General features: G+C 45.6%; 1 protein-coding gene across 1 annotated transcript in view; it reads left to right on the top strand.

Annotated features, from left to right (window-relative positions):
- LOC139276752 (receptor-type tyrosine-protein phosphatase gamma-like) overlaps positions 1–17472 on the top strand; it is an 824375-nt gene that overhangs the window by 325758 nt on the left and 481145 nt on the right. The window lies entirely within an intron of this gene.

The raw sequence follows: 17472 nt of genomic DNA, 5'->3' as shown, positions 1-17472 counted from the left end.
GGCAGTGCGACACATCAGGGAGGGGGAGAGTTACCTGGAAGCGGTGTTCCAGGAGGCAATCACAGCCCTTAGATTAATTAATTTAAATTTAGTCCGTGGTGAGGGCCAGGAGGGTGTTACTACTACGAGTGAGGGAGGTAGTGATAGAGGAGCATTTGCTCTTGTCCAACACGTACGAGATTCTTGCTCCCTTTGTGGATGAGAGCAGGGACTGCAGGGAGGATGAGCAGACTGACCACAGCACCATGCTCCAGGGGGCTATTCAAGTCGGGGGAGTAAAAAGAAATGTTGTATTGGTAGGGACAGTATCATTAGGGGGATAAATACTATTCTCTGCAGCCAAGAGTCCCGAAGGCTGTGTTGTCTGCCCGATGCCAGGGTTAAGGACATCTCCTCTGGGTTGGAGAAGAAATTGGAGTGCGAGGGGGAAGATCCAGTTGTAGTGGTCCACGTGGGTACCAATGACATGGATAGAATAAAGAAAGAGGTTCTGCTGAGGGAGTATGAGCAGCTAGGGGCTAAATTAAAAAGCAGAACCACAAAGGTAATAATCTCTGAATTACTACATAAGCCACGAGCAAATTTGCATAGGGTAAATGAGATCAGCGAGATAAACATGTGGCTCAAATACTGGTGTGGGAGAAATGAGTTTCGATTCATGGGGCACTGGCACCAGTATTGGGGTAAGAGGGAGCTGTTCCGTTGGGACGGGCTTCACTTGAACCATGCTGGCACTAGTGTCCTGACGAATCGAATAACGAGGGCTTTAAACTAAATAGTGGGCAGGAGGGTTTAGGTGAGTGTAAATTTACAAAGTCAAAGAGCAAGGAGAAGGCAAGAGAGCAGGGTAGCGGTGAGGGAAATGATAACCAGAGTGTGACAGGAAGGGACAGAATGTATAAAAATAAAAGTGCACCAGAAAGTGGGGTCAAAGCAGGAAAAAATGGTAAAAAGAAAAAATTAAAAGCTCTTTATTGGAATGCACTCAGCATTTATAACAAGATAGATGAGTTGACAGCACAAATAGATATAAATGGGTTTGATCTGATAGCCATTACAGAGACGTGGTTGCAAGCTGACCAAGGCTGGTAATTGAATATTATGGGGTATTTGACAATTTGGAAGGTTAGACAGAAAGGTAAAGGAGATGGGGTAGCTTTGTTAATAAAGAATGAGATCAGTGCTGTGGTGGGAAATTATATTAGCTCACAAGATCAAGATGTAGAATCAGTTTGGGTAGAGATAAATAATAAGGGGAAGAAGTGACTGGTGGGCATAGTCTATCGGCCCCCTAACAGTAGTTACACTGTTGGACAAAGTATAAATAAATAAATAATGGAGGCTTGTAAGAAAGGTGCGGCGATAATCATGGGCGATTTTAATCTTCTTATTGATTGGACAAATCAAATTGGCCAAGGTAGCCTTGAAAAAGAGTTCATAGAGTGTATCCGAGATGGTTTCCTTGAACAGTACGTTGCGGAACCAACTTGGGAGCAGGCTATCTTCGATCTGGTACTGTGTAATGAGACAGGATTAATAAATGAGCTCATAGTAAAGGATCCTCGAGGAAAAAGTGACCATAGCATGGTTGAATTTCAAATTCAGTTGGAGGGTGGGAAAGTTACATGTCAAACCAGTGTCCTGATCTTAAATAAAGGCTATTACAAAGGTATGAGGGCAGAGTTGGCTAAAATGGACTGGGAAAATAGATTGAAGTGTAAGACGGTTGATAAACAGTGGCAGACATTTAAGGAGATATTTCATAACTCTCAACAAAAATATATTCCAGTGAGCAGGCAGAACAACCCGTGGTTAACCAAGGAAGTAAAGGATGGTATCAAATTGAAAACAATGGCATACAAAGTTGCCAAGATTAGCGGGAGGCCAGAAGATTGGGAATTTTTTTTAAATCAGCAAAAGGCGACTAAACAAATCAGGAGAGGGAAGATAGAATATGAGAGTAAACTAGCAAGAAATATAAAAACATGGTAAGAGCTTCTAAAGGTATATAAAAAGGAAGAGAGTAGCTAAATTATTGTAGCTAAAGTAAACATTGGCCCTTAGAGGATGAGACTGGGGAATTAATAATGGGGAACAGGGAAATGGTGAAGACTTTGAACAAGTATTTTGTATTGGTCTTCACGGTAGAAAATACTAAAAACATCCCAATAATAGATCATCAAGGGGCTATAGGAAGGGAGGAAATTAAGACAGTCACTGTCACTAAAGAAAAAGTACTAGGTAAAATAATGGGACTAAAGGTGGACAAGTTCCCTGGACCTAATGGCCTGCATCCTAGGGTCTTAAAAGAAGTGGCTGAAAGATAATGGATGCATTAGTTGTAATCTACCAAAATTCCCTGGATTCTGGAGAGGTCCCAGCGGATTGGAAAACTGCAAATGTAACACTCCTATTTAAAAAAGGAGGCAGACAGAAAGCAGGAAACTATAGATCAGTTAGCTTAACATCTGTCATTGGTAAAATGCTGGAATTGATTATTAAGGAAGCAGTAGCAGGACATTCGTAAAAGCATAATACAGTCAAGCAGATTCAGCATGGTTTTATGAAAGGGAAGTCATATTTGACAAATTTTCTGGAGTGCTTTGAGGATCTAACAAACAGGGTGGATAAGGGAGAACCAGTGGATGTGGTGTATTTGGACATCCAGAAGACATTCGATAAAGTGCCACATAAAAGGTTACTGCACAAGATAAGAGCTCACTGGGTTGGGGGTAATATATTAGCGTGGATAGCGGATTGGCTAACTAACTGAAAACAGAGAGTAGGGTAAATGGGTAATTTTATGGTTGGCAAACGGTAACTAGTGGGGTGCCACAGGGATTGGTGCTGGGGTCTCTGTTTACAATCTATATTAATGACTTGGATAAAGGGACCGAGTGTAATGTAGTCAAGTTTGCTGATGATACAAAGATGGGTGGAAAGCAATGTGTGAAAAAAATCACAAAATCTGCAAAAGGATATAAACAGGTTAAGTGAGTGGGAAAACATTTGGCAGATGGAGTATAACGTGGGAAAATGTGAGGTTATCCATTCTGGCAGGGAAAATAAAAAATCACATTATTTAAATGGAGAGAAACTACAAAATACTGCAGTAGAAAGGGACCTGGGGGTCCTTGTGCAGGAAACACAAAAAGTTAGTAAGCAGGTACAGCAAGTAATCAGGAAGGGAAATGGAATGTTGGCCTTTATTGCAAGGGGGATAGAGTATTAAAGCAGGGAAGTCCTGCTACAACTGTACAGGGTACTGGTGAGGCCACACCGAGAGTACTGCGTACAGTTTTGGTCTCCTTATTTAAGGAAGGATATACTTGCGTTGGAGGCAGTTCAGAGAAGGTTCACTGGGTTGATTCCGGAGATGAGGGGGTTGATTTCTGAAGAAAGGATGAGCAGGTTGTGCCTATACGCATTGGAGTTTAGAAGAATGAGAGGTGATCTTATTGAAACATATAAAATATTGAGGGGGCTCGACAAGGTAGATGCAGAGAGGATTTTCCATTCGTGGGAGAATCTAGAACTAGGGGGCATAGTTTCAGAATAAGGTGTTGCCCATTTAGAACTGAGATGAGGAGGAATTTCTTCTAAGGGTTGTAAATCTGTGGAATTCTATACCCCAGAGAGCTGTGGAGGCTGGGTCACTGAATATATTTAAGGTGGAGATAGACAGATTTTTGAACGATAAGGGAGTAAAGGGTTATGGGGAGCGGGCACGGAAGTGGAGCTGAGCCCAAGATCAGATTAGCCATGATCTTATTAAATGGCGGAGCAAGCTCGAGGGGCCAAATGGCCTACTCCTACTCCATATGCTTATGTTCTTATGCGCGGTTGAAGGCGGAAACCTGGAAGCTGCTGTCCAAATTGCCCTGTTCCTCCAGAAGCTTCACTATACCAGTATCATGCTGAACAGCTCGGTATTGAAACACTGACGTTGGGGTACTTAAGTGAGAGATACCCACTAACCAAGCCAGAAAAAGTTGTGGCTTGTTCATTCTGGTCTAAGTGAATTTATAATAGCATGATAAGTCTTAATTATTGCCAAACAACCTCTCCGGCACTGAAAATTAACTTTTACAAGTGTGAAGTCTCATTCCTTTAAGTTTTAATTATTGTTGGAAATTTGAAAAAAATACTTTTTTACTTTTTCTTTGTTTCTCATCTTTCTCTTAATCCCATCTTTCTTTCCCTCTCTTTATTATTTCGCTTTCTCTACGTGATGTGGCATTGATTTAAATATTCAAACTTGCACTTTTTGGTTCAGACTCTGCATGCCTCGGTAAGGTGTGGGGGAACCCAGGATACGACAGGAAACCTGGAGGGACGGGTTTCTCACACGCTGTGAAGTTTTAACTCGCATGTGTGCAACATGAAGGGTGGGTTCCCCGCCCGGAAGTCAAGCTGGCTTCCAGTCGTGCAGGGAACGTGAAGAAGGAGGCCACAGGACCAGGTAAGTACTGGTCCCAGGCGGGGGTGCTTCAAGTCTGTGGGGGATGGAGTCCGAACCCCGACTCCGGGGAGGGTCAGGCTGATGGTGGGGGAGCTTGGGGGGCCGCGAGGAAGCACTCCTGTTCCTCCCGGACCACAAAGATTGCTCCCTGAAGCTGAGGCCGCCTAGCTGCGGCCAGCGGGAATCCCGAGCCCCGGGATCCCTGGCCTCCTGCAGTAAAACCAGCAAAACAGATTAAAGTAGAGACTCAGGCCTCATTATAATATGTACATTGCCAACCCTCCTGCTGCCAGCTGGTTGGCAGCCCACCTCCCCGTCCCACCCGAGTTAAAGGTGAAAATGGGAGGATTGGGGTGCATACTTTTTCAACTTTCACTTGTCCCCACGCCTCCAACCCACCCCTTCTTACCTCCGAAAATTCCGGCCTTTGTTTCTCTTAAGTCTTATTTTGTGTTTCAGGTGAGGCTGGTGCACTTTTGTTCTTTTAAACTATGTAGGCAGTAAACATCTTGTAACCGAGAACAGGTGTAGCAGATTACAGTGTGGTATGGATTCACAAATCAATCATCAGGTGTAGTTTCAGTAGGTTATTGACTTTTATCTCCTAACTTGGATATCAGTCCATTGATTACACAGGCCTGTTCTTCCAGTTTTACAGCCTCCTTTTCTTTCACAAAATGATTGGCACTGCTATAAAATTTATCATTTAACCAAGCCCGGTTTAAAAATGAGGCTGTTGTAATATATTGTGTTAATTGTGATCAGCAATATAACTCTAATACTCCAGTGATACTGAGTTACAAATTTAAATCTGCAACTAATGCAAATAGAAGTCCCTGGTGTAAATGTTGGAAAAAAAATCATCTACAGCTGACACAAAGTGAAAATCCCTCTTGTACTTCAGTCCGGATTTGTACTTGCTCTGTCAGTGATTGATTCAGTTTTTGATGTTATAAACCTTGCTCTCAAATTGAATTGAATGTTTCATTTGGCATTCCATGAAGCCAAAGCTTGTGGTCTCCTGGACTACTTTTGATCACCTAAAGGGGGTCTTAAAGGAATTTTCCAGGCTTTTTTACCCCTAATTAGCCTGGGTTTTTAAACTTTTTTTCTCCTCTCCCATGACATTACATGGCTCCAGATGGGTAGGGAGCTTCTGTATTGTGATGCATAAGAAATCGTGACTATGGGGACAGGCTGGATGGACCAACTGTTTTTTTCCAACTTCACATATTCTCAGTGAGTGTCAGGGGTGGGATTTGAGACTGAGCCCAAGGCAAAGAGGTCAGAAGATTTTGTGCACTATCAACATCCTTTTATATTTAGAAAATATAAATTAAGAGCAGCTAAAGAGTCACTTCCAGTTTTCAGTACCTTATTTGATTCCAAATCGACTTTTCATGTCAGGACAAAAACGTTGGCCACGATTTTGCAGACCATGGCGGGTCCTGACCCTGCTGCTGTCTCCATCCCAGTTTCTGAAATGAATTTCCCTTGATTGGGCTAGTTAAGCCCGCCCATCTCATTTGCTGGCCAATTAGAGGAAGTGGGTCTGGTGACGTCATTTGATAATTCGTCATCAGTTGGTTTCCTTAAAGGGATCATGGCCAACTTTATTTTGTTATTTGCACTGTCGGTGTTCTACAGCATTAAGGTGCTGCAACACTGACGAGCACTGCAACACTGATAAGCACTGCACAATGGTGCACGGCTGCACCCAGGCTCTTCCATGAATTCCTCCAGAGGTTTATGGCGGGAGTCACAGTATGCAGGGAGGTCCTCTTCCCTTCCTATGGGCGGAAAAGATCTCCCCAGGAGATCAGCACAGCCTGGTTGTACATTGCAGAGGAGGCCACAAGCAGGGATGTGGTCAGGAGGACCTGGGTGCAGTGCCGCAAACATTTCAGTGATCTTATTAGATCACGAAATTTAGCTCAAACTCATCCTGCTGTGCCACTGATCACATCCCCATCACTCTGCCTTCCCTACCTTACTCCTGCACATCCTTACACCAACTTATCTTGCACCTCCACCCATCCCTCTCTATCTACATTATCACATCCCCATCTCACTAGCCACCCCTCATATTCATCCTCATTCTTGTCCAATCATACCAACTAACAACACACAAGGGTAGGCACTTGGGTGTTTTATGCACTGTTCATGTAAAGTTTCTGTTAATGCGACGTCAAACATTGAAACCTTTATTTTCCACACTTTGCGTTCTTGGATAGATTTGTATGGACCTTTGGAAGTGGCTTAGTGAGTTGCGGTGAATGGTGAGGCATAACAGTAATCTCCCCCGTAATGGACATGATGTGAAAGGAATGGCTTGGGCATTGTAGGGATGCTTTATGGAGCTGGTGGGGGCTGGTGCCAACCTGGCGCATCATGTGACAGCCAGGGTGTACAGCATCAAGTGAAGTAAATCTGGCCTCCCGGGCAGCAATGTGATCAGGTGCTGATGTCCTCTGCTGTGGAGCATCAGGTGATGCGGAGAAGATTGGTGGTTGTGTTGTTGGTGATGCTGGTGTGCCTGGTGCCGCTGGTGTTGGGGCTGATTGTGGTGGGATTCTGAGGATCAAGGTGAGAGAGTATAAAGGGCATCCATGTTGATGGAATAGATGACAAGTGAAGTAGAGATGACAGAAGCAATCTGTCAATGGTGAGAGTGGTGACGAGGTCAGACTGGATGGGGACTTGTGTAAAGACTTGCAGCATGGTGAATCTGTTGTGGAAATGCAGTGAGGAAGAGCTTATGGTTGAGGGAAGATATCTCTAAGGTGGGAGCTTTTACTATACATTTGAAGCTGTCAGCAGCTGATTCAATGGCCACTGAACTCCTGCCTCAACTTGGTGGTGCATGACCAGCATGGACCCCATGGGCGAGCTGTCAAACGCAGAAGGTGAGCTCCAATTCATTCTTAAGTGGCTCTAAACAAGCCATAAATTAACTGAATTGGGCCTGGTGCTGGAGTCGGGTCTGTTCAGCGCTGACAGACCCGACATCAGGGAAAGGAGTGCGGCGGCGGTTAACAGCGGGGTCCGACCCACTGGGGTACAAAAAATTTTTTTCACTTGACCCACCACCAATCCTGCCCGCTGACCCCCTCCCCCGGAAAATCCAACCCATTATGTCTAAAACCCTGGAGCAATTCATAAAGCCAGGTTTAATACTGCACTGTAATTCTACTCCATCTTATGTCAAACCCAAGTGGTGTGAGACTGCCTTTTCCAGGGCTTTCACACTGCTGGCCTCCTTCATTTTTGTGCCGCTGCGAAACAAAAACCTCAGCACAGGAGATCGTAAGGCCGCTACAATTGGCTTTGGCACCACTGGGTTGAGAGGGATCCTGCAGCTAAGAGGTGTCTCTGCATAGATGTAGGATGAGAACAGGATTAGACATAACTATGTAAGGCCCAGACTCTCGTACAGTGAAGGTGTCAACGATGGTTTAGAGTTCAGACTCCGAGTGTGCACAAACGCAAGCGACATCTGCATATTGTAATTCAGTGAGGTTGGAACAACCTTGGATCCGGACTGGAGGCATCGGAAGTTGAACAATTTCCCGCTTGTCCTGTAGATTAACTCCACTCCATCAGGGAGCTTGTTAAAGGTGAGATGAAGCATTGCAACGAGGAAGACTGAGAAGAGTGTTGGTGCGATGACACAGCCTTGCTTGACCCCGGTCTGCACTTGTATTGGGTCTGTGGTGGATCCGGTGGTAAGAATCACGGCTTGCATTTCATTTTGAAGCAGGCCGAGGATGGACAATTCTTTGAGCACAGTTTGAATCCCTCATGGTTGACAGAGTGAGGTCGAAGAAAGCCATGTACAGAGGTTGATGCTGCTCCCTACAGTTTTGTCGTGTGGTGAAGATCATGTCCATTATGCCCCTTAGTGGGGCACAAAAGTGAAGGAGGCCAGCAATGTGGAACCCTTGGAAAAGGCAGTAAGATGAAGGTTCTCTATCAACCTGCCCCCGCCACACACTACTGCCCCCCGATTATCAAGATCCATGACGAGACCTTGGACAATGTGGACCACTTCCCATTCCTTGCGAGCCTAATATCAGCAAGGACAGATATCGATGACGAAGTCCAATACCGCCTTCAGTGTACTAGTACAGCCTTTGGCCACCTGAGGAAAAGAGTGTTCGAACACCAGGATCTCAAACCCGGCACCAAGCTCACGGTCTACCGAGCAGTCGTGATACCCGCCCTCCTAGCACTGGAGAAGTACCACCAATGCTGCCTCCGCAAAATCCTGCAAATTAATTGTCAGAATAGGTGCACCAATATCAGTGTTCACTCTCAGGCCAACTTCCCCAGCATCAAAGCATTGACCAAGCTCGATCAGCTCCGATGGATAGGCCACATTGTCCGCATGCCCGATACTAGACTCCAGAAACAAACACTCTACTCCGAGCTATGTCATAGCAGGTGAGCTCCAGGAGGGCAGAGAAAACACTTCAAGGATACCCTCAAAGCCTCCTTGAAAAAATGTAACATCATCACCGACTATTGGCAATCCCTGGCCCAAGACCACTCAAAATGGAGGAGAAGTATCCAAGAAGGCACCGGACACTTCGAGTCTCTTCGCCGGGAGCACACGGAAGCCAAGTACAAACAGCGGATGGAGCATACGACAAATCAAGCCCCCCACCCACCCGTCCCTCCAACCACTGTCTGCTCCACCTGTGTCAGAGACTGCAGATCCCGCATTGGTCTCATCAGTCACCTTAGAACTCATTTTAGTGTGGAAACAAGTCATCCTTGACTCCGGGGGACTGCCTAAGAAGAAGAAGAAGAGGCAACGATGATGCTTCCTGCAGTCAACTAGCCTGTCAATATTCACTCTGGTGGCTCACTACTTGGATTAAGTACTTTAGGGTGATTGGCCCCAGCAAGGATTCGGTGTCTTTAGAAGCGGAGTGGTGAAAATTGGCCTACTATTCTTGTAGAAAATTGTATTACTGGTTTAAAATTGACATTCAAAGGATAAAATATTCATCAGAGCTATATATTTTGCTGCAGTGATGTATTTATTTTGCACATTTGATAGTCTAAATGAAGAGGATGTGTATTAGTTGCAGTTTTGACCCTAGTTTAACATTCAATAATAGGGAATATGAAATTCCCCTGTACTACTTCCACCTATTGGGGTATCACTGATGACGCACTTCTCATGATCTAGCATCATGTTGCATAGTAGTGGTGGATGAAAGTTCGCAATTTCATCTTCTCTGCTCCGGACGACCATTTAGAGCAGATGAAGTGGCATCTGAAGGAGGGGCGAAGAAACTGATGTTCGTTTTATGTACACTTTTCTTGACAGTTGACCTGTTGATTTGGTAGAGGAATGGGCACAAGTTGCTTGGTGACGCGAAATGCCAAGAAGTATAGGTGGAAGAAGTATAGGGGGATTTCATATTCCCTAGCATTTAGAAATACAGGTATAGAAAGCTGACAGCTAGTGAACCATAATGCCTGAAGCTGTTTTCACAGGCATTGCATATTTAAGCACACAACACTGCCACAAGCAATGTGTTTAAGGTTAAGAGGATTTAGTATAAAGCCGTGTAATCGTTTCGGGGCACTGAAAGGTAGAGATTTTCAACTTTTCAGTTCGATTCTTTTAAATCTTTAAAGGCAACACTTCTGAGGGCAAGAACTGAAGGTCTTTGCACGATCGTTTTAAGAATATTAAAAAAAAATTAATTCACCTTCAGACATGCTTTTTCCCCACCTTTTAAAATTTACACAGCAAATTTTAGCTAGAGAGAAAATTGCATAAAGTTGGGATTGATTTCTTCTCACTAATGTTTGTATTGTTTAAAAAAACACAAGCAGACTTTTTAAGCAATAAAGTAATTTGGAACCATTTCTCAAGCACTGGTTGGACTCTATTGACTTTTAAGTCACTCTTGGTGTCGTTATACTGCGCTATTCAAGATTCCATTTTACTGAAATCTAATTACTAACCACTTTAACTTATTGATGACCATATAAGCCACACTCACTGCTAAGTTCGCCTCAGTCTTTAATCTGTGGACTCCCTTCAGTATTTGATGTTAAATATCAGGTCCTAAGATATACATACGCACATCGTGTTTGTGGTTTTATCATTCACTTTGTGTGTGTGTGATATCACTAGTGGGGTCCACGCCCATCTTGGAACCCAGTTTTCAAGGTGAGGGGTTTTTAAGATAGGAACTGTTTGTTACCAGTCCACCATCCCACAAAAATCTGATGAATTTCGGATGGAAATTGTGTCAAAACCAACATTTAATTATTTCGATGCACACTCCAGTATTTACATTCTTGAATTCTATTTCTGTCATGAATACATCCATGCTGGCTTCTCTTTTCCCTCCCTTTCCTTATTCCTCTATGCTAGCTTCCTAGCCAACAGCAGGAGCAAAGCTTGCACAAGCACTATTGAAGGTGCAGATTATCAGTTAGTGACTGTCATGGGGCAAAAATGACTTTGGGCACAGTCAGCTTGCGCCCAAGGGAAAACTGGCTCCGTTCTGACAAAGCGCCGAGGCCATTTAGTTGATGTTCATTCTTTGTAAGGCTGACATTGATCAATGAGTATATATAAGAATGGCAGGGTGCTCTCTGTAGTTAAGAGGTTGCGCTGCACTTCCATTAGCTGCATTTTGCTGCAGCTCACTAGGTTTTTTTAAAAAACTCGTGCTTTAAGCTTTTGCGGTTTGCAATTAAAATAGACCAACTACACCATTTAAAATATCAATTTATTTTTTTATAAAACTAGAAACTCACATAATAATTTATTTATCACTTATATTATAACACAGGAGGAGGTCATTCTGCTCAACACACCTGTCCCAGTGCTGTCGCTTCAGGGACCTATCTCCTCTAATCGCTTTTCCCTGCCATTTCTCTGTCTCCTTTTATATATTTCCGTTTCAGAGATTTATTCAAGTCTCTGTTAAATTATGCTATTGTCTGTGCCTCAATAGCTACTTACAGTAAAGAATTCTGTGTTTTATGGAAAAAAAACTTAAATTTTTAATTTTTAGTGTTATCCATTCAAACCTTAATTCCTTAATTATTCTATCAAAATTGTCAAGATCCCAGTTAGATTTCCACCTTCCACTTTTTTTCATATTTCAATGAATAAAACTCCAATATTTATAGGTTTTCTTCATACCTATCACACCCCCGTTCCTAGAATCTTCATTGCATCCTTTTCATGGCTCTCACATCCTTTCTATAATGGAGTGCCCAAATATGAACATTTCAATTTTGACCTAATTCATCAATTTCCTGCTGTTATTTTCAGTTCCCCAGTGCATAAGCTGAAATCCATTTGATGTATCTGCACTCCTAGATCATTCTGTTTCTCCAGTCTGTTTGATGTCTTACCATTTAGGGTATTCTTCCATTCACTTTTCATTTTACCAAAATGTGCCACTTAACATTTCTCTGCATCAAATTGCAGCAGCCAGCTGTGTGCTGAATCCACTCTTCTGTCTTCCTGAAATCTGTTCTTCTTTGGTTTAGCCCCCAGTTTAGTGTCATAAACAAACTGCAATATAATTCCTTTCGTGCCAAAGTGCAATGGGAATTTACTACAACAAACGACAAAAACTAGAACAATGAGAGATTAGACTGCAGAGTTGACAGATTACTTTGAATATAAAATGCAGTAGATTCATAATAGAAAGATGATTGTTCATATAATTCCTTCAGCTTTCCCCCCTCCCCCCCCAAAAAGAACATGCTTCCAAATAGGAAAAAATGGCCTGTTCTGCATTTTTAATGTTGTAAAAGATAACTGCAAATCATAAAACCTTCTGTGCGCTGAATCACATTGGGACATTCAATTTGGAGTGAATACAGTGCTGGGTTCACGTAAAATTCACTAACTGTTTTGCAGCCTTGTAAAATGCTCCATAACAACAGTTCTGTTGTTTCTTTCTCCCTTTAATAACATTGTACCCATTGTAAGAACACTGCGATTGGTACCCTGACAATAATATTTGTCAAGGGCTCCTAAATCTCTTCACCTTAACTCCTCATTAGGGAATTGTTTGGGGTTTACTGCCTAGTGTATGTCTAGGAGAGAATGATGTCTTTCTGAACTGTTTTACATCAACCAGTTTGGATATTAGCAATTACACTACCAACGTCCCATTAGGATATGTTAGCCACTGAGTGCATGAATTAACCCTTTCTTGCCAAATCATTAAAGAAGAAACCACACATCAAATTTATGAACTAACAATTGTTTATTAATAACCTCAATCATAATTAAACTTGGACGTTGAGTATGCAACAGTTTAGTAGATAGGGGTAAGCGCTACAGAATGATTTATGGAGATTTCAAAGACAGTTAAGTTATGTTATGATTCAGCATTAACTGGCTTGATGAATTTACAGTTGAGATCAGTGTCTAAGATTAATTTAGGATTGGACTCCTCATATAGCTGACAAGTTAATAGCTTTTGATAGCCAATCTATTGGATGTGCTTATATTTATGCTAATGTTTCCAGAACAGGTTGAACCTCTCTTATCCGCGACTCCCTTATCCGGCACCACTCCTTGTCCGGCACCATTCCCGGCCGCTCCGACATGAACAAATTGAAGTCCCTCCTCGGTGCCGACTCCCGCAATCACTGGCCTGACCCAACGATCTACTGCCCGCCCCCCCCCAACATGATCTCTCTGCTGTATTCCTAGCCCCAAGCCAGCCAGCCCCGATATCTCCTTGCTCAGTACCTGTAGCATTCAATTTAACGTGGTCTCCCCTCGTCCGGCAAAATCCCTTATCTGGCACAGGCCAGGTCCCAATGGTGCCGGATAAGAGAGGTTCAAGCTGTACTAGGATAGCCTCGTCCTTATGAGCTGGCGTAGTTGAGTTGGTTACTTCACCTACCCCTGGGATGATGCTGTGAGGCTCCTGAGATATTAGAGTGACAAACCTCCTTCCTTGGAGATCTCCGTGGATCCTCTACTCCTGGGTAGGCTCTCCTTCCATGCTGGTGGCTGTATCTGAACGAGTATCTGAAATCTCACTTCCCTTGATCTTAAGGAAACTTGTACATCTAAGTAATAGACTTACATCTGTCTGGCGCAGCCATACAATTTTGATTTCTGTCATATTGCTCTCTCACACACAAAGAGCTCACCTCCTTCACTCCCTTAACTTCTCAGATTCTCTTTAGCAAAGAGTCTTGCATATTTTCAGTAAAGGAGAGAAATATTTCTATCCCCCAAATGAGTGATCTGTAGCCTGTGGACTTGATGGCTTATACTTCCCAGTATAGTAATGGTAAGGAATGCTTTGTTAATATAATCATTCATGGTTTAATTTTCTCTAGCATTCAGTGTGACTATGGACACCTTTGGAAGATACATTTATCTTAAGGATAATTAAAGCACTTTAAGACAATTCTGAGGCCATTTTCCTTACACAATGCTGTATAGATGAAACTGTGATACAATTGACATTTTGCTCAATGGATGCAGCACTCCTTGGTACTGCAGAAGGCTAATAGAGTGATTCTACCTGTTATGAACAACATTGGTACAGCGTGCCACTGTTTTAACTTGCACCCTGAAACCTTTGGGAACGGAAGTGGAAGGCAGGCATTTAGTTAAATTAAAGATTGTGGAATCCTAATGCTAAATGGAGTGACGATTTGTCCTAACCCTTTTCTCATCCTTCTGCGCCTGCGTCCTCCTCCGGACTCCGCCCAAAACCGAAATTGGAAGTGGGGCCACGTTCTTCAGTTGCCCACATTGTGCAATCGAGCCGCAAGCAGCCGAGCCTCCGACCGACTGGGCAGGGAGAGAGAGGCAGCGAGCGGCCAAGACCAGTTCCTTTCTCAGCGACAGTTTGAGTGAAGCGTGCGGTTTGGCGGGGAGAGAGAGAGAAGCGGTCGGCGGGGAGAGAGAGAAGCGGTCGGCGGGGAGAGAGAGAGAAGCGGTCGGCGGGGAGAGAGAGAGAAGCGGTCGGCGGGGAGAGAGAGAGAAGCGGGTCGGCGGGGAGAGAGAGAGAAGCAGTCGGCGGGGAGAGAGAGAGAAGCGGTCGGCGGGGAGAGAGAGAGAAGCGGTCGGCGGGGAGAGAGAGAGAAGCGGTCGGCGGGGAGAGAGAGAGAAGCGGTCGGCGGGGAGAGAGAGAGAGAAGTGGGTCGGCGGGGAGAGAGAGAGAAGCGGTCGGCGGGGAGAGAGAGAGAAGCGGTCGGCGGGGAGAGAGAGAGAAGCGGTCGGCGGGGAGAGAGAGAGAAGCGGTCGGCGGGGAGAGAGAGAGAAGCGGTCGGCGGGGAGAGAGAGAGAAGCGGTTGGCGGGGAGAGAGAGAGAAGCGGTTGGCGGGGAGAGAGAGAGAAGCGGTCGGCGGGGAGAGAGAGAGAAGCGGTCGGCGGGGAGAGAGAGAGAAGCGGTTGGCGGGGAGAGAGAGAGAAGCGGTTGGCGGGGAGAGAGAGAGAAGCGGTTGGCGGGGAGAGAGAGAGAAGCGGTCGGCGGGGAGAGAGAGAGAAGCGGTCGGCGGGGAGAGAGAGAGAAGCGGTCGGCGGGGAGAGAGAGAGAAGCGGTCGGCGGGGAGAGAGAGAGAAGCGGTCGGCGGGGAGAGAGAGAGAAGCGGTCGGCGGGGAGAGAGAGAGAAGCGGTCGGCGGGGAGAGAGAGAGAAGCGGTCGGCGGGGAGAGAGAGAGAAGCGGTCGGCGGGGAGAGAGAGAGAAGCGGTCGGCGGGGAGAGAGAGAGAAGCGGTTGGCGGGGAGAGAGAGAGAAGCGGTTGGCGGGGAGAGAGAGAGAAGCGGTCGGCGGGGAGAGAGAGAGAAGCGGTCGGCGGGGAGAGAGAGAGAAGCGGTTGGCGGGGAGAGAGAGAGAAGCGGTCGGCGGGGAGAGAGAGAGAAGCGGTCGGCGGGGAGAGAGAGAGAAGCGGTTGGCGGGGAGAGAGAGAGAAGCGGTCGGCGGGGAGAGAGAGAGAAGCGGTCGGCGGGGAGAGAGAGAGAAGCGGTTGGCGGGGAGAGAGAGAGAAGCGGTCGGCGGGGAGAGAGAGAGAAGCGGTCGGCGGGGAGAGAGAGAGAAGCGGTCGGCGGGGAGAGAGAGAGAAGCGGTCGGCGGGGAGAGAGAGAGAAGCGGTCGGCGGGGAGAGAGAGAGAAGCGGTCGGCGGGGAGAGAGAGAGAAGCGGTCGGCGGGGAGAGAGAGAGAAGCGGTCGGCGGGGAGAGAGAGAGAGAAGCGGTCGGCGGGGAGAGAGAGAGAAGCGGTCGGCGGGGAGAGAGAGAGAAGCGGTTGGCGGGGAGAGAGAGAGAAGCGGGGTGGCCAGGATCAGGTCGTTTCTCATTCAGCGCCAGTTTGAGTGAAGAGTCAAGAGACATAGGGTGGAGAGAGAGAGAGAGCCTGGGGGTGGGGGGGGAAAGAGTGCCTGGTGTATGGGGGGGGGGGGGAGGAAGAGAGAGAGAGAGTGCCTGGTTGGGGGGGTGGGGGGGGGAAGAGAGAGCCTGGGAGAGGGGGCGCGGGGAGAAGGGAGAGACACAGATCGGAGGGGAGAGAGGGAACAGGGAAGACCGATCACGTTCTTCCAACCCCGTGGTGCGTGCAAGCTCGGTGCGTGTGTGACGAGGGACATCGTTGGGGTGGATGAAATCCAGAAGTCACGACACTGTCACTATTCACTTCATACCCAATAAACCTGTTCACAATCCACACACAATGCCCCATCTATGGCGGGGAGGCAGGGGCGGGGTAAGGTCATGCATGCACTTGTGCTGGGGTAAGGGTCTTCAGCTGGCGGAGGCAGCACTTGCGCTGGCGTAAGGGACTTCAGCTAGAACTTGGTGTCTTTTGGGGAGATCTATCCTCTCTGGCAGCTGAAGTTAAAATGGATCGAATTACAAATTGGAAAGTCAGTCAGAACTTGGGCTGGGCGGTTCCAGTTACACATTCCAGAAGAACTTCAGGGTAAGGCTTTGTCTAAGGGGACCAATCAGAGAAACAGCTGCAATTGCATTAGTACAAATAAATGCATCCAATGCTAAATGACTCTCTCTCCTCTTCCACTTTTATGTTGGTGTTCCTCCCTATTTACCAACACATAACTATTGGAAGCTATTGTCCTGCCTTATCAGTATACATCAACACTAGTCTTGGAAAAGTACCCCAAATATGTGATCCCCCCCCCCCCCCGCCCCCCCACACGAGTATGCTAATAACATTAGGATAATTGTATGATGCAGGCTCATGCCTGCTTCCAATTGGGTTGAAGCTGTGCCAATGTATTTCACATATGATTTTAAAGTCAACCTGAAGACCAAGTAAACTATCCAGAAATTAGCTTTTATTTTTTTTCATAATTGACTCAGATTATGCATTGTAAATTGATTCCCCTTGACTTTCCGATCACCTTCTAGCCACAAATGCAAGAGAGTCTGGTCATAGCAATATAATGCGAGGAGCTGGTGCATGGATGTTGGCATCTTGCATCCTGAACTAAAGAAGGACAAGACATAATGGCATCTTTGGATAACGCTTTAGCCACTAACTGGTAATATTTATCTCTGTTTGGCATACTGTTTGGGATTGAAGCTTTGATCTTCATCATGTGTTTAATGTCTTCACTGATAAAGTAGGTAAACAATCGTACAAAACAGAACACACAAAGACAAAAGCAAAATACTGCGGATGCTGGAAATCTGAAGTAAAAATAGAAAATGCTGGAAATACGCAGCAGATCAGGCAACATCTGTGGAGAGAGAAACAGAGTTAACATTTCAGGTCAATGATCCTTCGTCCAAACTGGAAAAAGTTAGAGATGTAACAGATTTTTAAGCAAGTACAGAGGCAGGGAGGGGAGGAAAGGACAAAAGGGAAGGTCTGGAAGGCGGGAGAGATTAAAAGACAAAAGAGATGATGGTAATGGGACAAGTTAAGAAACAAAAGATTGCATAGGATTACATAGGATATAGGATTCAGCCCAACCAGTCCATGCTCCTCTCGAGCCTCCTCCTGGGGGTAGCCTTGAGGAGCAATTCAT

This window comes from Pristiophorus japonicus, chromosome 12, assembly GCF_044704955.1.
Source record: "Pristiophorus japonicus isolate sPriJap1 chromosome 12, sPriJap1.hap1, whole genome shotgun sequence".
Taxonomy (NCBI): domain Eukaryota; kingdom Metazoa; phylum Chordata; class Chondrichthyes; family Pristiophoridae; genus Pristiophorus; species Pristiophorus japonicus.
Note: the sequence above shows the minus strand (reverse complement) of the source record. Positions and strands in the feature narration are given on the sequence as shown.